The sequence below is a fragment of the Drosophila sechellia genome, unplaced genomic scaffold (genome assembly GCF_004382195.2).
Source record: "Drosophila sechellia strain sech25 unplaced genomic scaffold, ASM438219v1 U_19, whole genome shotgun sequence".
Taxonomy (NCBI): Eukaryota; Metazoa; Arthropoda; class Insecta; order Diptera; family Drosophilidae; genus Drosophila; species Drosophila sechellia.
Window position 1 is genome coordinate 26,669 of NW_022611127.1, and position 22,602 is coordinate 49,270.

The window sequence follows — 22,602 nt, forward strand, 5'->3', positions numbered from 1 at the left end:
TACTATACCCTCTCACTATAATGGATTTTCTCTATAATACTAAGAGAATGTGGGAATATTTCAGCATTTTTTCCCTTATACATATAATAATTAATCATTTTCATATGTATATTATTTAATTTACTCATACAATTGCCAAAATCATATGAATACATAAGTTTTGAACAATATGAGAGGTCGGCAACCACTGCCTACCTATAGTAGTTTTTGAACCCTCTGTCGTAATTCCGGTGGTTTACACTACTATACCCTCTCACTTAAATGGCTTTTCTCTATAATACTAAGAGAATATGGGAATATCTCTGCATTTTTTCCCATATACATATAATAATTAATCATTTTCGTATGTATATTATTTAATTTACTCATACAATTGCCAAAATCATATGAATACATAAGTTTTGAACAATATGAGAGGTCGGCAACCACTGCCTACCTATAGTAGTTTTTGAACCCTCTGTCGTAATTCCGGTCGTTTACACTACTATACCCTCTCACTTAAATGGCTTTTCTCTATAATACTAAGAGAATATGGGAATATCTCTGCATTTTTTCCCATATACATATAATAATTAACCATTTTCATATGTATATTATTTAATTTAATCATATAATTGCCAAAATCATATGAATACATAAGTTTTGAACAATATGAGAGGTCGGCAACCACTGCCTACCTATAGTAGTTTTTGAACCCTCTGTCGTAATTCCGGTCGTTTACACTACTATACCCTCTCACTATAATGGATTTTCTCTATAATACTAAGAGAATGTGGGAATATTTCAGCATTTTTTCCCTTATACATATAATAATTAATCATTTTCATATGTATATTATTTAATTTACTCATATAATTGCCAAATTCATATGAATACATAAGTTTTGAACAATATGAGAGGTCGGCAACCACTGCCTACCTATAGTAGTTTTTGAACCCTCTGTCGTAATTCCGGTCGTTTACACTACTATACCCTCTCACTATAATGGATTTTCTCTATAATACTAAGAGAATGTGGGAATATTTCAGCATTTTTTCCCTTATACATATAATAATTAATCATTTTCATATGTATATTATTTAATTTACTCATACAATTGCCAAAATCATATGAATACATAAGTTTTGAACAATATGAGAGGTCGGCAACCACTGCCTACCTATAGTAGTTTTTGAACCCTCTGTCGTAATTCCGGTCGTTTACACTACTATACCCTCTCACTTAAATGGCTTTTCTCTATAATACTAAGAGAATATGGGAATATCTTAGCATTTTTTCCCATATACATATAATAATTAACCATTTTCATATGTATATTTTTTAATTTACTCATATAATTGCCAAAATCATATAAATACATAAGTTTGAACAATATCAGAGGTCGGCAACGGTCTTTCCTCTATAATACTAAGATAATATGGGAATATTTCATCATTTTTTCCCTTATACATATAATAATTAATCATTTTCATATGTATATTATTTAATTTACTCGTATAATTGTCAAAATCCTATGAACACATAAGAGAATACAATATGAGAGGTCGGCGCAACCATAATATAGTAGTTGATGACGAGGTGTTTGGCAACTTGACACAATCCATTAAAGTCTTTATATTAATTATATGAAAGGGACAATATCATATGCGTCACTAAATTGATGACGAGGTGTTTGGCAACTTGATACAATTCTTTAAAGTCTTTATATCAAAAATTATATGATAGGGACAATATCATATGCGTCACTAAATTGATGACGAGGTGTTTGGCAACTTGACACAATTCATTAGAGTCTGTATATTAATTATATGATAGGGACAATATCATATGCGTCACTAAATTGATGACGAGGTGTTTGGCAACTTGATACAATTCTTTAAAGTCTTTATATCAAAAATTATATAATAAGGACAATATCATATGCGTCACTAAATTGATGACGAGGTGTTTGGCAACTTGACACAATCCATTAAAGTCTTTATATTAATTATATGATAGGGACAATATCATATGCGTCACTAAATTGATGACGAGGTGTTTGGCAACTTGATACAATTCTTTAAAGTCTATATATCAAAAATTATATGATAGGGACAATATCATATGCGTCACTAAATTGATGACGAGGTGTTTGGCAACTTGACACAATTCATTAAAGTCTGTATATTAATTATATGATAGGGACAATATCATATGCGTCACTAAATTGATGACGAGGTGTTTGGCAACTTGATACAATTCTTTAAAGTCTTTATATCAAAAATTATATGATAAGGACAATATCATATGCGTCACTAAATTGATGACGAGGTGTTTGGCAACTTGACACAATCCATTAAAGTCTTTATATTAATTATATGATAGGGACAATATCATATGCGTCACTAAATTGATGACGAGGTGTTTGGCAACTTGATACAATTCTTTAAAGTCTTTATATCAAAAATTATATGATAAGGACAATATCATATGCGTCACTAAATTGATGACGAGGTGTTTGGCAACTTGACACAATTCATTAAAGTCTTTATATTAATTATATGATAGGGACAATATCATATGCGTCACTAAATTGATGACGAGGTGTTTGGCAACTTGACACAATCCATTAAAGTCTTTATATTAATTATATGATAGGGACAATATCATATGCGTCACTAAATTGATGACGAGGTGTTTGGCAACTTGATTCAATTCTTTAAAGTCTTTATATCAAAAATTATATGATAAGGACAATATCATATGCGTCACTAAATTGATGACGAGGTGTTTGGCAACTTGACACAATTCATTAAAGTCTGTATATTAATTATATGATAGGGACAATATCATATGCGTCACTAAATTGATGACGAGGTGTTTGGCAACTTGATACAATTCTTTAAAGTCTTTATATCAAAAATTATATGATAGGGACAATATCATATGCGTCACTAAATTGATGACGAGGTGTTTGGCAACTTGACACAATTCATTAAAGTCTTTATATTAATTATATGATAGGGACAATATCATATGCGTCACTAAATTGATGACGAGGTGTTTGGCAACTTGACACAATCCATTAAAGTCTTTATATTAATTATATGATAGGGACAATATCATATGCGTCACTAAATTGATGACGAGGTGTTTGGCTACAGGAAAAAATCATTTATTTATCGAATCATCAAGCAAAGGATAAGCTTCAGTGGATCGCAGTATGGCAGCTGCTCAACCACTTACAACACCTTGCCTGTTACAAAAGTCGTTTACAATTGATTCTAGGCTTTGTCATTGTATTAAATAATGCTTTTATATGTAACTAGCGCGGCATCAGGTGATCGAAGATCCTCCTAATTTACTATGTTACAAATTACATTGGCATCACATCCATTGTCGTTTATAAAATAAATTATAAACTTTAAATGGTTTAGAAGCCATACAATGCAAATTGCCCCTTATTTATCATTGCAGTCCAGCACGGATACGACCTTAGAGGCGTTCAGGCATAATCCAACGGACGTAGCGTCATACCACTGTTCGCTCGAACAAGTATTGTGCCATTGGTCCGTACCTGCGGTTCCTCTCGTACTACGCAGGAATGCTGTCGCAACAACGTTTTGTCATTAGTAGGGTAAAACTAACCTGTCTCACGACGGTCTAAACCCAGCTCACGTTCCCTTGCATGGGTGAACAATCCAACGCTTGGTGAATTTTGCTTCACAATGATAGGAAGAGCCGACATCGAAGGATCAAAAAGCGACGTCGCTATGAACGCTTGGCCGCCACAAGCCAGTTATCCCTATGGTAACTTTTCTGACACCTCTTGTTAAAAACTCTTTAAACCAAAAGGATCGATAGGCCGAGCTTTTGCTGTCCCTGTGTGTACTGAACACCGAGATCAAGTCAGCATTTGCCCTTTTGCTCTATGTGTGGTTTCTGTCCGCACTGAGCTGGCCTTGGGACACCTCCGTTATTATTTGAGAGATGTACCGCCCCAGTCAAACTCCCTACCTGGCAATGTCCTTGAATTGGATCATACCTGAGTAATTGGAGTTATACCAAATTTTCAAATCAAAAATACATAAATGCATCGTTTTATTAAAGAATTTGTTTGCGATTATATAACAAACTCGTGATACTTTGATCAAGAAGCTTGCATCAAAACCCAATACCATAAGATATAATAAATATATCCGTATAATGGCTAGGAAATGATACACGTTCCATTTAATCAAGTAAGTAAGGAAACAATAAGAGTAGTGGTATTTCATTGACGATACCAAACCGAGGTCTAATATCTCCCACTTATTCTACACCTCTTATGTCTCCTTACACTGCCAGATTAGAGTCAAGCTCAAAAGGGTCTTCTTTCCCCGCTAATTATTCCAAGCCCGTTCCCTTGGCTGTGGTTTCGCTAGATAGTAGATAGGGACAGTGACTTTCGGACCTCTCCGAACTTGTTTTACGTGGCGTGTTCCACACTGAAGGGATTACAACCACGACACCCTGAACACCCACAAGTGGTGCATGTATCAACATGGTGCATGAGTCTGGATACGCCAGACAAACGTCCCGGACTGGAAGCTATAGCTATGTACATAGCGACCACCCCGGTAGCAATTCGAGTACTTGCTTGCCGGGCAAGCACTCCCCCTTGCTGAGGAGCGAGATCTACCTAAAATCTCTACTGATCTCTGGGTCACAGCACCCGAGTTTTGCGCAACTAGCACCGTAACTCAAACGTCGAACACGAAGGCTCTACCCGCGATATGGGTATCAACCACAGCCACCACGATACTCCCACCAGGGGGCCTACCTCAATGTGCTGTCTTGGAGCAGCACAACCCGTGGTACCGAAAGAGAGGCTCGGTGGGCCTCCTCCTTTTGCTCCGACAAGCATGGTTAGAGGAACCAGTCGCTATATTAGTCGCCTCTTACGACAAGCAATAGCGGGCTGTGGAAGTATTCTCGCCCGCTAACCACACGGCGAAGTTTTGGGCTAAATACCCCTCCTCCTACGGAACACCTCGTCCGCAAACGCTGCCAGCCGTTGAATCCTCTGCTGATCTTCCAGGATTCTATTGAAGGTCCAGTTTTCGCCAAGGCGCTGCACTCCAAGTCCATCGAGGTTTCGCAAATCTGCATATAGAGGACAAGCGCACAATATGTGCATCCAGTCCTCATATGGATCACCACAAGCGCAAGCAGTGGTATCGCTGAGGGCTCTCCCTTGCAAAAATGCGTTAAACGACCCGTGACCTGTCAGCAGGAAAGACGTCCTCATCGAGAATCCAAAGCTTGGATCTCGATAGGCGAGAGTGACGTATGGGATGAACTTGTGCGTCACCCGTCCTGGTTCGCTGTCGTCATCCCATCTGTTTTGCCAATTCTGCAGCAAGCACTCCTCTAGGCGAGTCTTCCTCTGCTTCCAGCTTAGACACGTAGTGTCCTCGCCGTATAGCCAGTCGTTCTCCTCCAGCGGGTATCCACGCTTCAGCTTGTACTTGACCGCTAAAAACTTAGCAGCCAAGTCAAGCGGGGGAGCTCCGCCAAGTACCTGCAGTGCCACTGTGGACACTGTTCGGCATACCGAAAGGCATCCAAGCAGGATTAGCCTCTGGCAGGAGGCTAGTCGTCTCCGGGCGGCTACCTGTTCGGCGGTGTCATACCATACCGGGGCACCAAACAGCACACAAGGTGCCATGAGTCCGTCATATATGGTCCGCCTGGCTCGAGGACTGAAGCCCCAGTCGGCTCGAAGCACACGCGCCAATGCTCCAACGACTCCGGTCATCCGCTGGCGAAGCGAAGCTATGTGCGTGAGGAATTTCATTCCTTCACTGACCGTGATGCCAAGGTACCGACAGCTACGCACATACGGAAGGTTCGCTCCAGCAAACCTCACCGTAGGCGCACGTCTCAAGGCACCTTTCAGCAGCATTATTACCGTCTTGCTGGTCGAGACGGTAACGCCAACTTCCGCTCCCCACGCTTCTACGATGGACATCAGCTCTGCACCTTTTTCCTCTAGCTCAGCTCGGGAATTTCCCTCGACGAGAAGCAGCAAGTCATCCGCGTATGCACTCAGCTGGCAATACGGCTGGAGACGCTGAAGCAGTACATCCATCAGTATGTCCCAGATAAATGGGCCACTGATTGACCCCTGCGGGCAGCCTCTAGTTACCGGTACATCCACAGTACCGGAACTGCTTCGGATCACTGCTCTTCGGCCGGAGAAAAAGCTCTGCCACAAGCCCATCTCCCGGCATCCCAAGTCGGCTAGTCGGCGGAGTGCAGCACTCCATTCGACGTTGTCGAATGCTCCTTTGAAGTCCACGAATGTGCCGAGCACGTATTGCGCCGGGCTGGCACAAACACTGCTCTTCACGTGCCTCCAAGCATCCTCCACACATCGTCCTTGGCGAAATCCAAATTGCCATCTGCAGCCTTCCGGAAGAACTTCTCTCACACGATTCACCATGATGGCCTCGAGCACCTTACCAAAGACTGGTAGCAAGCATATTCCTCTATATGAGGAGGGCTCACATTTGTCCTTATCTGGCCCTTTGAGCAGCGAGACAACTCGTGGGCACTTCCACTCAGCGGGAAAGTATCCTAATCGGATGCATCGGGAAAACAACGATGCAAGGTGCTCGGGTATGGCGCGCCAGACTGCCTTGCAGATAGTGCCATTAATGCCGTCCAAGCCGGGAGAGCGCCTGCTCTTCAACCGGGCAACACATGCATCAACCTCGAATACTTCGAGGGCCGGTGGGACTTCCTCCGCGATGGCAGTCGGTGCTTCGGACTCCGCAACTGGGAAGAAATTGCGGAGGAGCACTCGTGCACAGTCACCCCAATCGGTGATCATCTCGCCATTCACGCGGAGGCACCCAATCTCCGTGCACTTCCTGCGGCCTCGGCAAATCTTATAGACGCGCCCCCATGGGTCGTCGGCATGATCTCCCACGAAGCGTTTCCACTCATCCATTTTCGCCCTCCAAATGAGCTTCTTGTAGTTGGCTGAGGCCCGCCTCAGGTCGACCAATACACGCTCTATTGCGGCATCATCATCATGACGCCTTCCATTTTGAAGTAGGCGACGAAGTCTCCGGACTTCGCGCCTTGCATCACAGAGGTCGGCAGTCCACCAACGTGCTCTCCTGCTGGGCAATCGGATGGACTTTCTTCCCAGCGCAATATCACATACATTATGTACTATACTGCGCAGGGTCGAAACTTGCTGGTCCAACGGCGACTCTGAGAAGTTTTCCGGAAGTTCGGCTGCTCTACTCACCATTTCCTCCTTGAACAATCGCCAACGTGCATTGGAGAAGTTCCAGGACGGCACAGGAGCTATGCTCTCAACTGCGCGCGCGGTAGTTGGTTCGGCCACAACAGTAATGATGTTGTGGTCACTCAATTCCCACTCGTCCACTCTCCACTCATATGTGGCCCACATAGATGCTGCCTCATTGACGATTGTCACGTCGATATCGCTTGTAGCTCTGTAATTATCGAACGTGTACACCTCTGTTGACTGGTTTAGGGCGGCGACTCTTGCCTCCAGCATCCACTCTGACAGCAGCTCACCCCGTCTGTAGTTAGCTTGCCCCTCGGCATGACGAGAGAGTTTGCTAAGCCACATGGGGGACACTGCATTCGCGTCGAGGCCCAGGATTGCGGGGGTTCTGCTGGCCTGCAGCAGGACCGCATCCATGTACCGGATGTACGGTTCCAGAGGTGCATCATACTGGCAGTATGCGGCGCAAAGGAAGATTGAGCCAAAACTCCCTTTCACGACCAGACATACGCCATAATCTGTGGTGAGGGTCTCCACTGGCATACAGATGGCTTCCTGGTGATCCACTAGGATGGCTGCCTTCCCTCGCCGATCGATGAAAATTCTCATTCCTTCAGGCAGCACATCCATTCCGTCCCCGCCGAGATACGGCTCCTGCACCAGCGCGAACATAGACTCCGATCTCCTGAGTCGGACTCCGAGCTCGATGGTCGCAGCTCGGCCTCGGCCACAGTTCGCTTGGATGAAGCTAAACATTAGTGTCTAGCTTGCACCCTCGCCAGCAACGCCCCGTATATCGGGCAAACGCTCGAGAGCATGTAATGCCCCGAGGGTTGCCCTCTGTGGCGGCAGTTCCGGCAGTCCACCGGGTTTTGGCACTTTGCCGCAGTGTGGCCTTGTTGCCCGCACTGGCGACAGACACTATCCTTCTGCCGGCATTCGCTGACCTTGTGGTCGAAACCCACACATCTGTGGCAGGCGTATGTGCGGACCTGTGACCGGCATCGGAATGAGAACCACTTGATGTAGACACGACCTACATCAAGCTTCGCCATCGCCCGGTCGTCAACCTCCAGCGTCACATTTACTGTGGCGCCGTCAGCTACCGACCACGCCTTGGTCACCAGGTGCACTGACTTCTTAAACTGGGCCAGATTCATTTCGCTGTCGAAGTTGTTTTCGTGGAGCTCCTTCATAAACTCCTCAGGGCCGATAGCTGTGTCGACGTCATATACGACGACCTTCGGCTTCTCGGCCGCATTCCGTGCCACATTTAGGCCAACCTCGGCGAATCTTTTTGAAGCGACCACCTTCTGCAGCTCTCCCACCGAAGGAGTGCGAATGATCGCACCACCACCTCGACGGAGCTCACGGACCTCGTGTACTCTGACTCCGAGAGAGGGTGCAACCATCGTTCGCACCTTTTCCGCTATGTCTTTCCCCGATAGCGCAGGGTCGTCGCACTTCACCACCGCTGACCACGTCTCGCGGACCTTGGTAGTCCGCGGGGCAGCGATGGGTGCAACCTGCTGCATCTGGGGAGCATTGGCGGCCGTATTTTTCAACAGATTCAACGACGGCGGCGGCGGTGGCGGCATAGCAAGCCGCGTCTCCAGCTCTCCGCACCGGAGCATTAGCGCCAACACCAGCTCATCGTAGCGGCTGATAGCATATGAGAGCTCTTCCGTGTCCACTTCTCCTAGTCTGCGGAAGCTGCTTCTCACCATGCGCTGTGTGGCCGACAGCTCTGCCATCATGGCTGCTTGCCCAGCACGGGCGGCAGCGGTGGCGGCAGTGGCAGTGGTGGCAACAATTTTAGCAGCAGTGAAAACGGCGGAGGCAGCAGTGTGGTCGGCAGCAGGGGCAGCAGTAGGATCAGCAGCGGTGGCAGCAGCGTGGGGGGGGCAGCATCAATGGCAGCGTTCTCCGTAGCCGCCCGGGCGTCCTCCAGCGACGAAAACGGCTCCTCCAGTACCCCAACGGGTTCTGGCACTCCATTCGATGCCAGGGCAACCAATTTCGCCTGCGTTGGCGCCGAGCTCTTAGATGCCAGATGGCTTCTGCGCCTGCCTCGTCTGGACTTCATCGAGGCACTACTTCCGCTCAAGGCACTCGCGCTGCTGTCGCTCTCCATCGGCATAAATACGATGGTGGCTCCACCTACCGTCGACGCCAGCAACCGTATGCTCGTTTACTCGCTGACAAAAGGTAGTTGCTCTGGAACTCGAGCTCCACCTATCGGTAGAGTCTGGTAGCACTAAAACTCTCCCTAGACACAAACCTTAGCAGTGACTCCCACCAATAAGCTTTGTGACAGCTGATCAAAAAGCTTACTCGAAAAACTTACTCGTAAGTTCGCCTTCAGCACGTGCTAAGTGGAAAATTCCCAACAATTAATTGTTAATTACTTCCAAACCGCTTGTTTATAACACACGAAAATTAGCACACGACTTTCGCGGAGCACTAATTCACCGATTTTATTACTTTCCAAACACGGAAAACCAAGTTCTTCGCAATCTGTACACGAGCGCAACGAAAACACGTCCGTCGTTAATCCATTCATGCGCGTCACTGATAGGGACAGTAGGAATCTCGTTAATCCATTCATGCGCGTCACTAATTAGATGACGAGGCATTTGGCTATTTTTTTTTTTTTTTTTGATCGCGGAGGTATGGAAATCTATCGAAAGATACTAGGTCTGTCAACACTTCAGTTTCCTAGCATGCACGATTCATTGCTCTATCTGAACCGAAGTTCCGCAACGCCTACGTACTAAAACCATCCTCATAGCCAATTTATATATTACCATTATTTGCGATGTTTATGCCTTTATTGATGTTATGCCAAGACAGCAAGCAAATGTTTTGAACCAAACGTTTTAGCTAAGTCCAATCTCGGGAAAACCCGCTCAGGTACATGAACTGTTTAAAACAACCGAGACTGCCTCTCATAACCTGGACGCTAATGATATGACTATCATATTTGCTGAGGAGACCCTTCGCTATCAATCTTTTAACGGATTGACCACTCCAGATCCCCCTCCAGTTCAGGGTGGCAGAATGGAATTCAATGTCACCTGCGGCTTCGAATCTGCGACGCAACTCAGTTCGTATGTCCGGTCTGTCGTATCTATTGATTTTGCGCTGGTGTGCATCATCCATAGAGTGTCCGTCTGTCACAATTTGTATGTCGATCACATCAATGTGATTTTGTCGTAGTGCCACCAGGTCTGGTTTATTAAGACCGGATTCGCACTGCAGACTTGGTTCAACAATGACTACGCAGCCTCTCTCCTCAAGTCCCCGCTTGATTCGATTTACTACGCAGTTGTGTCTAGCTATGCGCCTCCCATGCGATCGGTAACATTTTTGCATAATATGGTTTGTTGTTTCGGGAGCGTCACATCCTGCACGACACTGTCGTTCCAATTCGTGCCTTCCCCTTGTAGTACGAGACTTCGTGGGTAGGGCATTTATCCGCAGACGAATACCGTCTATATATTCCTTTCCTGTTAGTAAACGCGTGGGTTGATTAACCCACCCGTGTTGCGGGCCCCAATGGCCTGCTTCACGGAGTCCGCTACCATCAACTGAGAGGTACAATTTGTTCGCCCAATATTTTTCTATTGCCGGACGCGATAACAATTCATTTTGTTCTGCTAATAATCTATCTCGGGCCCGTTGTTTTTCTGCTTCGAGGAAAGAGCTGGCTACCTCGTTTTGCGTGAGGTGAGGCCATTTAATATTACTCAAACGTCTTAGCCTTAACATTGGAGCTACCCATCTAAGTGATGGAATTCCGAGACCTCCACTTTTTGGGGGTGCGTGAATGAATGCTATCGGTATATCCAGCGGAAGATTTAGCCATCTTCGCACATAGTATCGTATTAGTTTGTCAGTTTTTCGTAGGATGCCTATCGCCACACTCCCAAGGGCTAACTTGTGATAGAGCTGTGGGATAAGGACAGTCCTAAGGGCGAACATCCTCTGTTGTGGTTTGAGGGGGGCCTTTGTCAATCTTTGTAGCTTCGGACCAATGTCCTCGGCCGGATTGCATCGAACCCTCCCGGTTGCAGTGAAGTTGATGCCTAAGTACTTCCACTCGTCCGTTCGCTTCAATGATGGAATCTCCCTTGAGCCTACGTAAAAGCTCTGTGCCTCTAGCACGGTACACTTCTGTTTCGGCTGGCCCTTAATGCCAACGGTAAAACATTTGTCGGCATTAAGTTTGAGGCCGACGAGAGATAGAAAATCCAACGTTCTGTCCAACAATACTTGAAGTCCCATTCGAGTTTCAGCAAATAGTACCAAATCATCTGCAAACGCGGCCGCGTTAGTAATGGCATTTCCGACTCTGGCACCAATTTCGCTGGGTAGGTTTCTAAGTAACCTGTCCATTACCAAGTTAAATAGAATAGGAGACAAAGGGTCACCCTGCTTCACTCCTCTAGCAGGGACGAATTCCTCTGAACTCCAACCGTCCCCATTGAGACTGGTACCGCCACCCTCGTACGTATTCTGTACGTAGTCAACGAAGCCCTTTGGCGCACCATAAGCACGTAAGGTGTCATATATAGATGCATGCGATAAAGAATCGAATGCCTTGCTTACATCTAAATTTGCAATGTAGCAAGATCTAAAGTGCTTATGGCTATGCCTCAAGACTAAGTCAACTATCGTCGCGTTATCGGCACATCCGTCGGTAGGTAAGAAGCCCCGCTGGCGCGGGTCCCAATTGATTGATGAGTTCAACCGGGTTGCCAATATTGCATTTAGCTGTCTTACCAGGACTGAAGGCACCGATATTGGACGAAAGTCTTGCGGTCGCTTCGCCGTCACCGTCTTCGGGATGAAGACGGTTCTGGCCAGTCGGATAGAGTGTGGTAGATTGCCGCACCATAGAATTAGGTTCATTATTCGCAACATAATACCTGACGGCACCTCCCTGGCTGTTTTTGGAGTTATCCCGTCAGGCCCCGGAGAGGAAGATAATGAGATTCTTGATGCCCGAAGGTCGTGCTCTGTAATAGCAGACCAAACCCTCTCAAGCGAGTGATCCATTTGTATCACTTCTCTACTGCAAGAGCTTGGGCTAGGCTGAGTCATTACTTCTCTCCAGTAAGGAACCATTACTTCTTGGCTTGGCATTACCGACTCATCAGTTCCATTTAGCAAGGACTTGATGCATCTTCCTTTATGCTTATCCCAGTTACGCTGGACGACAGCATACTGCTGCCTTCTGCTTTCTCTCCTATTTCGAGGCCTCCGAGGAGGTCTCGTCAGAGTGTGACGTACACCCTGTGCCGGAAAAATTCCTAGGAGATATAGCGATAAGCATTGGAGAGTGGTTTCCTTTCCCTCGAGCTCTGCCCTGTCAATGATCGTTTGTAGCTCTTGGGCTCTCCATTTGGAATGGCATTCTACGGGGCTATACCCACGCAGTGTCCGCAAAATTTCCCTGTTCGACTGTTCGAAGGGTGTGATTGGAGTTGTTTCTGATGTTGTTACTTGGTGGTTTTGCTCACTTCTACTAGGGCGGCGCCTTATGGTTAGATTTGCAACTTCCGGGACGAGAGCTGATTGCCTTCTTATCTGCTCTATTTTCTCCTTATAATCGCCCCTTTGTCTTAGCTTTTTGATGGCTTCGACGCTGCGGTTTGCAAAATACACCGCTAGTTGCTTGTTTATGTGTTTATGTCCATTTGCTGTGAGCTCAACCTCCTTTCTCGCCATCATCCACTTCTCTTCCTCACTCCACCTTGCCTTTATATCGACACGTCGACGTTCTTCATCAAGTTCGTCTGGGTGCCGAGATCGCATGTGAACACCGAGTCCTCTCTTGCTGTTAAAGGACCGGCCACATACTGTGCAGGGTACCCTAGATAGAGTAGCCGCTGCGTTTGGTTCATATTGGTCCTCCGGGAAGATGTCCACGGAGGGTCGGGTCGTCATCAGATTGCGTAAATTGCTCCGAGGCTCGTTATTTCTATTTGTAGTTCCAATATGAATAAATTTCCTCTGGGGAACCAACCCATCGGAAAAGTTTTGCCGCTCAAATTAGCTGCTAAACAAGTTTAGCATTACCGGGGACCACCACGAGGAGGTTTTGAGTCGACTTGAGTAAAGGAGAGACTTGTGAGTTACAGAGTAAAATTCCCCTTCCGCACACCATATGATATGACTTACGAATTACAGAAAAATACTCCCCCTCTGCTCGCAATTACCCCTGATCCCCTTAAGAGAGTCATAGTTACTCCCGCCGTTGACCCGCGCTTACTTGAATTTCTTCACTTTGACATTCAGAGCACTGGGCAGAAATCACATTGTGTCAACACCCGCTAGGGCCATCACAATGCTTTGTTTTAATTAGACAGTCGGATTCCCCAAGTCCGTGCCAGTTCTGAATTGATTGTTAATTGATAATCGTTATAATTGATAAGAACTAATTGGTTTAACCCAAATAGTATTCTTAAAAATTTTAGCAAGAAAGTTCCACAATTGGCTACGTAACTAAACTATCCGGGGAACAAGTAACTAACATAAATGCTAGAAACTCTATTTACCCAGAACGAGCACATAAACCATGTTATTGTTTCCCAATCAAGCCCGACTATCTCAATCTTCAGAGCCAATCCTTATCCCGAAGTTACGGATCTAATTTGCCGACTTCCCTTACCTACATTATTCTATCGACTAGAGACTCTTCACCTTGGAGACCAGCTGCGGATATTGGTACGGCCTGTTGAGAAGTTTGCGTGTCCCCACCATAAATTTTCAAGGTCCGAGGAGAAAATATCGACACAACAGTATATGTCATGCTCTTCTAGCCCATCTACCATATCTCTCTGCGAAAGACTTCCATGGTAGTACGGCTATAAAACAGAAAAGAAAACTCTTCCGATATCTCTCGACGGCTTCTTTATGGTCGTTCCTGTTGCCAGGATGAGCACGAGGCCCATATTTAATAACAAACGGATACTCAACAGGTTACGGAATTGGAACCGTATTCCCTTTCGTTCAAAATTATTCAAGTGTATTATATTCGCTTTGTTTATATAGTTAGGCATTTTTGTTTTACTTGAAAATTTTCGGCTTTCGCCTTGAACTTAGGACCGACTAACTCGTGATCAACCACTGTTCACACGAAACCCTTCTCCACTTCAGTCCTCCAAGGTCTCATTCGATTATTTGCTACTACCACCAAGATCTGTACCAATGGCAGCTCCATGCAGGCTTACGCCAAACACTTCTACGCATACCATTGTACCTTCCTACTCACTAAAGTTTCAAAATTTATATCACAAGTAATATAAATCATCTACTTTAGCGGTAATGTATAGGTATACAACTTAAGCGCCATCCATTTTAAGGGCTAGTTGCTTCGGCAGGTGAGTTGTTACACACTCCTTAGCGGATTTCGACTTCCATGATCACCGTCCTGCTGTTTTAAGCAACCAACGCCTTTCATGGTATCTGCATGAGTTGTTAATTTGGGCACCGTAACATTACGTTTGGTTCATCCCACAGCGCCAGTTCTGCTTACCAAAAGTGGCCCACTGGGCACATTATATCATAACCTTGAACTTCATATCAAGAAAGTTAAGGTTCTTACCCATTTAAAGTTTGAGAATAGGTTAAGATCGTTTCGACCCTAAGGCCTCTAATCATTCGCTTTACCAGATAAGATTATTTTATATAATATTAAAATGCACCAGCTATCCTGAGGGAAACTTCGGAAGGAACCAGCTACTAGATGGTTCGATTGGTCTTTCGCCCCTATACTCAATTCTGACAATCGATTTGCACGTCAGAACTGTTTCGGTCTTCCATCAGGGTTTCCCCTGACTTCAACCTGATCAAGTATAGTTCACCATCTTTCGGGTCACAGCATATATGCTCAAGGTACGTTCCAGTTAGAGGCATAAATAATATAAATATACATTATACATAACTATATAGAACGCCCCGGGATTGTGTTAATTAGCTATAAATAGCTAAAAAACTAATCCCATTATTAGTCAAGTTAATTACGCTATTAGGTTTACATCCCAATAACTTGCACATATGTTAGACTCCTTGGTCCGTGTTTCAAGACGGGTCCCGAAGGTATCCTGAATCTTTCGCATTGTTAATCATACAAGAGCATATAATAAACACAAAAATCAATGATAATTATGCCATTATATAATTCCGAAAAATTAACGCTCTGTAATAATATAAATCTATCAGCACTTTATCAAATTAATAACATTTATTCTGTGTTAAAATGCAAGCAATTTAATTGGAATAAACTATAAGTTATATTTTATGATAAATTTGGGATATGCTAATAGATTACAATGTCCTTATATGGAAAAAATGCACATTATTCTTAATAATATTATTTAAATATTACAATTTTAATGATGAATTTTCCATAACGGATATTCAGGTTCATCGGGCTTAACCTCTAAGCAGTTTCACGTACTGTTTAACTCTCTATTCAGAGTTCTTTTCAACTTTCCCTCACGGTACTTGTTTACTATCGGTCTCATGGTTATATTTAGTTTTAGATGGAGTTTACCACCCACTTAGTGCTGCACTATCAAGCAACACGACTCTTTGGAAACATCATCTAGCAATCATTAACGTTATACGGGCCTGGCACCCTCTATGGGTAAATGGCCTCATTTAAGAAGGACTTAAATCATTAATTTCTCATACTAGAATATTGACGCTCCATACACTGCATCTCACATTTGCCATATAGACAAAGTGACTTAGTGCTGAACTGTTTTCTTTTCGCTCGCCGCTACTAAGAAAATCCTTGTTAGTTTCTTTTCCTCCCCTAATTAATATGCTTAAATTCAGGGGGTAGTCCCATATGAGTTGAGGTTGTATATATAACTATATTTTGCCATAAATTCTTTATATATAAATGATAAAACAATCAATTAAATTCGTTATAAATAGTTCCAATAGTTCTTGTAAGCAAAGTCATTTTTATCCATTTAACGAACCAACGAAGAATAATAACAAAACCAAGATTTTTCTTTTTCCGAATCATTAATAAGAGACAATTCTAGATGAAAAATATTTCAATTTTTTATGCTAGACATTTCTCAGTATTATTTGATTGAAAAAGAAAATATTTCTCTTCGTTTTTCACATTCAAATGTGAGATAATGTTTTTCATTTCTTTTTTAATATTATGAATAAAATCATTATTTAATCCAATAATATACCATATGCTTATAAAAAATTTATAAACAACTTAATTAGCATAGTCTTACAACCCTCAACCATATGTAGTCCAAGCAGCACTATAAAATTAATTAAAGTACATAACAGCATGGACTGCGATATGCGTTCAAAATGTCGATGTTCATGTGTCCTGCAGTTCACACGATGACGCACAGTTTGCTGCGTTCTTCATCGACCCATGAGCCGAGTGATCCACCGCTTAGAGTTTTATAATTCAATTTTATATAATGTCAATATTGTTTTTATTGAAAGAAATTAAAAATACACCATTTTACTGGCATATATCAATTCCTTCAATAAATTTATTTTTATACCTAAAATAAATGTTGCGAAATGTCTTAGTTTCATATAAGCATTATGTATCATAATAATCTGGTTATGGTTTGCTATTTTGGGTGACACATACTGCAAAATTTATATAAAACATTAACCTGATGGATGACAGGTACAAACATTGTATATTTTAGGTTGTTGCATTAGCCAACGTATGCTCATAACATAGATGAACAATACATATTCGCAACGCGTGTATATTATGGTCCATATACACACACACTTATTTTGATTACCACACATTCAAAATTATTTTTATTTTAATTCGACTTCTACTTTCGAATTTAGTTTAGTTTCTTCGATTTCCATTTTCGAGAATTTGTTTTTATAGGAAACGCCGTTGTTGTAGTAAGTACTGCCACAAATACGCACAGCAACATTAATAATGTTAAAGTCTTTTTATGAGGTTGCCAAGCCCCACATATAAAATAAAAGCCATCTTCATTTTATTTTGACTTTAACTTTTGATTCCGTGGAATCATTTTGTAATATTTTTATTTTGGTAAATTGTATTTATTTGTATTATAACAAATATTTATTAACGATAAGGATATTATACAATAATGATCCTTCCGCAGGTTCACCTACGGAAACCTTGTTACGACTTTTACTTCCTCTAAATAATCAAGTTCGGTCAACTTTTGCGAAACAACCGTAACACGCAAGGCGTCACAGTGATCACGTCCGGAGACCTCACTAAATAATTCAATCGGTAGTAGCGACGGGCGGTGTGTACAAAGGGCAGGGACGTAATCAATGCGAGTTAATGACTCACACTTACTGGGAATTCCAAGTTCATGTGAACAGTTTCAGTTCACAATCCCAAGCATGAAAGTGGTTCAGCGGTTTACCCGGACCTCTCGGTCTAGGAAATACACGTTGATACTTTCATTGTAGCGCGCGTGCAGCCCAGGACATCTAAGGGCATCACAGACCTGTTATTGCTCAATCTCATTATTGCTAGACGCAATTTGTCCATTTAAGAAGCTAGTGTCCTTATAATGGGACAAACCAACAGGTACGGCTCCACTTACATAAACACATTCAAACACAATAAACATTTTACTGCCACCATGAATGAAGGCTACATAAGCTTCAGCACCATAATCCTGAAGATATCTATTTAATATATTTGAGTCTCGTTCGTTATCGGAATTAACCAGACAAATCACTCCACGAACTAAGAACGGCCATGCACCACCACCCATAGATTCGAGAAAGAGCTATCAATCTGTCTTACACACTTATGTTCGGACCTGGTAAGTTTTCCCGTGTTGAGTCAAATTAAGCCGCAGGCTCCACTCCTGGTGGTGCCCTTCCGTCAATTCCTTTAAGTTTCAGCTTTGCAACCATACTTCCCCCGGAGCCCAAAAGCTTTGGTTTCCCGGGAAGCGACTGAGAGAGCCATAAAAGTAGCTACACCCAATTGCTAGCTGGCATCGTTTATGGTTAGAACTAGGGCGGTATCTGATCGCCTTCGAACCTCTAACTTTCGTTCTTGATTAATGAAAACATCTTTGGCAAATGCTTTCGCTTAAGTTAGTCTTACGACGGTCCAAGAATTTCACCTCTCGCGTCGTAATACTAATGCCCCCAAACTGCTTCTATTAATCATTACCTCTTGATCTGAAAACCAATGAAAGCAGAACAGAGGTCTTATTTCATTATCCCATGCACAGAATATTCAGGCATTTGAAGCCTGCTTTAAGCACTCTAATTTGTTCAAAGTAATAGTACCGGCCCACAATAACACTCGTTTAAGAGCACTAGTGCAGGTTTTTAAATAGGAGGAACATATGAAAAAATACAAGTATTTAATCACATATAAGAACTCCACCGGTAATACGCTTACATACATAAAGGTATAGTACTAACCACAATTGTAAGTTGTACTACCCGTATGAAGCACAAGTTCAACTACGAACGTTTTAACCGCAACAACTTTAATATACGCTATTGGAGCTGGAATTACCGCGGCTGCTGGCACCAGACTTGCCCTCCAATTGGTCCTTGTTAAAGGATTTAAAGTGTACTCATTCCAATTACAGGGCCTCGGATATGAGTCCTGTATTGTTATTTTTCGTCACTACCTCCCCGAGCTGGGAGTGGGTAATTTACGCGCCTGCTGCCTTCCTTAGATGTGGTAGCCGTTTCTCAGGCTCCCTCTCCGGAATCGAACCCTGATTCCCCGTTACCCGTTGCAACCATGGTAGTCCTAGATACTACCATCAAAAGTTGATAGGGCAGACATTTGAAAGATCTGTCGTCGGTACAAGACCATACGATCTGCATGTTATCTAGAGTTCAACCAATATAACGATCTTGCGATCGCTTGGTTTTAGCCTAATAAAAGCACATGTCCCATAAGGTTCATGTTTTAATTGCATGTATTAGCTCTAGAATTACCACAGTTATCCAAGTAACTGTTAACGATCTAAGGAACCATAACTGATATAATGAGCCTTTTGCGGTTTCACTTTTAATTCGTGTGTACTTAGACATGCATGGCTTAATCTTTGAGACAAGCATATAACTACTGGCAGGATCAACCAGAATAATGTTTTTCCTTCATATTCCATTCATATTTTTTGAATCGAAATAAGCAATATAATAGATATATAGATTTTTCACTTTATATAATTCCATGATTTTTATTATATTGAATAAAATTCAATATTTCGCCTTTGGGTAAAATTTTAAATATATAAATATAAGTAAAAAATCTATTCGATTACGGCCATTTTTATATAGCATTCGTAATCCATATTTTCATTTTTAATTTATACTTGTTTTACCAATATAACAAGAATTTCATATAATTATTGTAATATATATGTTTCTATAATTTTATCTTTTTATATATACATATTTCATTATAAAATATCATTTTATTTCCAACATACATAATTATTGTATCCACACATGTACAATTTTTGTTTAACCAATATAAATATTAAGTTAAATCATTTGCATTTTGAAGATAAATTTAAAATTTATCTCTTTTCATATATCTCTCTGGTAATATATAACATAAAACCAAGCGCATATGATAATATTTCCACATTTAATATATAATTTTATATTTCTTTCATAAGAATCCATATTTGTATTATACCGTAACGATATAATAATCCAACTATACGGCAGGTAATAAATTAATATTTGCCTGCCTCCAAAAATTAACGATAATATATGGAAACGATTTGTTATTCTATATATAATAGAAACTTGACTTTTGTTTCAACGATATTATCTAAAAAGCGTATATTCCTATTATCCGCGGAGCCAAGTCCCGTGTTCTATAGAACTGAGAAACAAATTTGTACGGATAATAATATACTTTATTTTATGTAACCAATATAAACATAATCCGAAATAAATATTTCGAATAATGCGGGAGGTCGGCAACCACTGCCTACCTATAGTAGTTTTTGAACCCGCTGTCCTCAAAGCGGGTATTTTCAATTCCGTTTGCCACCCAACATACGGTCTATTCTCTTATATATTAAGAGATTATAGGAACATTTCATTTTTTTTCCATTATTCATATATAATATGATTATTTTTTTTTTTATACATATAATAAATATTAATTTTTATATGTTTATTATTTAATTTACTCATATAATTGCCAAATTCATATGAATACATAAGTTTTGAACAATATGAGAGGTCGGCAACCACTGCCTACCTATAGTAGTTTTTGAACCCTCTGTCGTAATTCCGGTCGTTTACACTACTATACCCTCTCACTATAATGGCTTTTCTCTATAATACTAAGAGAATATGGGAATATCTCAGCATTTTTTCCCATATACATATAATAATTAACCATTTTCATATGTATATTATTTAATTTAATCATATAATTGCCAAAATCATATGAATACATAAGTTTTGAACAATATGAGAGGTCGGCAACCACTGCCTACCTATAGTAGTTTTTGAACCCTCTGTCGTAATTCCGGTCGTTTACACTACTATACCCTCTCACTATAATGGATTTTCTCTATAATACTAAGAGAATGTGGGAATATTTCAGCATTTTTTCCCTTATACATATAATAATTAATCATTTTCATATGTATATTATTTAATTTACTCATACAATTGCCAAAATCATATGAATACATAAGTTTTGAACAATATGAGAGGTCGGCAACCACTGCCTACCTATAGTAGTTTTTGAACCCTCTGTCGTAATTCCGGTCGTTTACACTACTATACCCTCTCACTTAAATGGCTTTTCTCTATAATACTAAGAGAATATGGGAATATCTCAGCATTTTTTCCCATATACATATAATAATTAACCATTTTCATATGTATATTATTTAATTTAATCATATAATTGCCAAAATCATATGAATACATAAGTTTTGAACAATATGAGAGGTCGGCAACCACTGCCTACCTATAGTAGTTTTTGAACCCTCTGTCGTAATTCCGGTCGTTTACACTACTATACCCTCTCACTATAATGGATTTTCTCTATAATACTAAGAGAATGTGGGAATATTTCAGCATTTTTTCCCTTATACATATAATAATTAATCATTTTCATATGTATATTATTTAATTTACTCATACAATTGCCAAAATCATATGAATACATAAGTTTTGAACAATATGAGAGGTCGGCAACCACTGCCTACCTATAGTAGTTTTTGAACCCTCTGTCGTAATTCCGGTGGTTTACACTACTATACCCTCTCACTTAAATGGCTTTTCTCTATAATACTAAGAGAATATGGGAATATCTCTGCATTTTTTCCCATATACATATAATAATTAATCATTTTCGTATGTATATTATTTAATTTACTCATACAATTGCCAAAATCATATGAATACATAAGTTTTGAACAATATGAGAGGTCGGCAACCACTGCCTACCTATAGTAGTTTTTGAACCCTCTGTCGTAATTCCGGTCGTTTACACTACTATACCCTCTCACTTAAATGGCTTTTCTCTATAATACTAAGAGAATATGGGAATATCTCTGCATTTTTTCCCATATACATATAATAATTAACCATTTTCATATGTATATTATTTAATTTAATCATATAATTGCCAAAATCATATGAATACATAAGTTTTGAACAATATGAGAGGTCGGCAACCACTGCCTACCTATAGTAGTTTTTGAACCCTCTGTCGTAATTCCGGTCGTTTACACTACTATACCCTCTCACTATAATGGATTTTCTCTATAATACTAAGAGAATGTGGGAATATTTCAGCATTTTTTCCCTTATACATATAATAATTAATCATTTTCATATGTATATTATTTAATTTACTCATATAATTGCCAAATTCATATGAATACATAAGTTTTGAACAATATGAGAGGTCGGCAACCACTGCCTACCTATAGTAGTTTTTGAACCCTCTGTCGTAATTCCGGTCGTTTACACTACTATACCCTCTCACTATAATGGATTTTCTCTATAATACTAAGAGAATGTGGGAATATTTCAGCATTTTTTCCCTTATACATATAATAATTAATCATTTTCATATGTATATTATTTAATTTACTCATACAATTGCCAAAATCATATGAATACATAAGTTTTGAACAATATGAGAGGTCGGCAACCACTGCCTACCTATAGTAGTTTTTGAACCCTCTGTCGTAATTCCGGTCGTTTACACTACTATACCCTCTCACTTAAATGGCTTTTCTCTATAATACTAAGAGAATATGGGAATATCTTAGCATTTTTTC

General features: G+C 41.3%; 2 non-coding genes across 2 annotated transcripts; both read right to left on the reverse strand.

Annotated features, from left to right (window-relative positions):
- Positions 1–16,559: 16,559 nt before the first annotated feature.
- On the reverse strand, positions 16,560–16,738 carry LOC116802632. The gene has a single exon (XR_004362966.1). It is a non-coding gene; the product is annotated as a 5.8S ribosomal RNA (ribosomal RNA).
- A 687-nt stretch (positions 16,739–17,425) lies between these two features.
- LOC116802626 lies at positions 17,426–19,420 on the reverse strand. The gene has a single exon (XR_004362960.1). It is a non-coding gene; the product is annotated as a small subunit ribosomal RNA (ribosomal RNA).
- Positions 19,421–22,602: the final 3,182 nt, after the last annotated feature.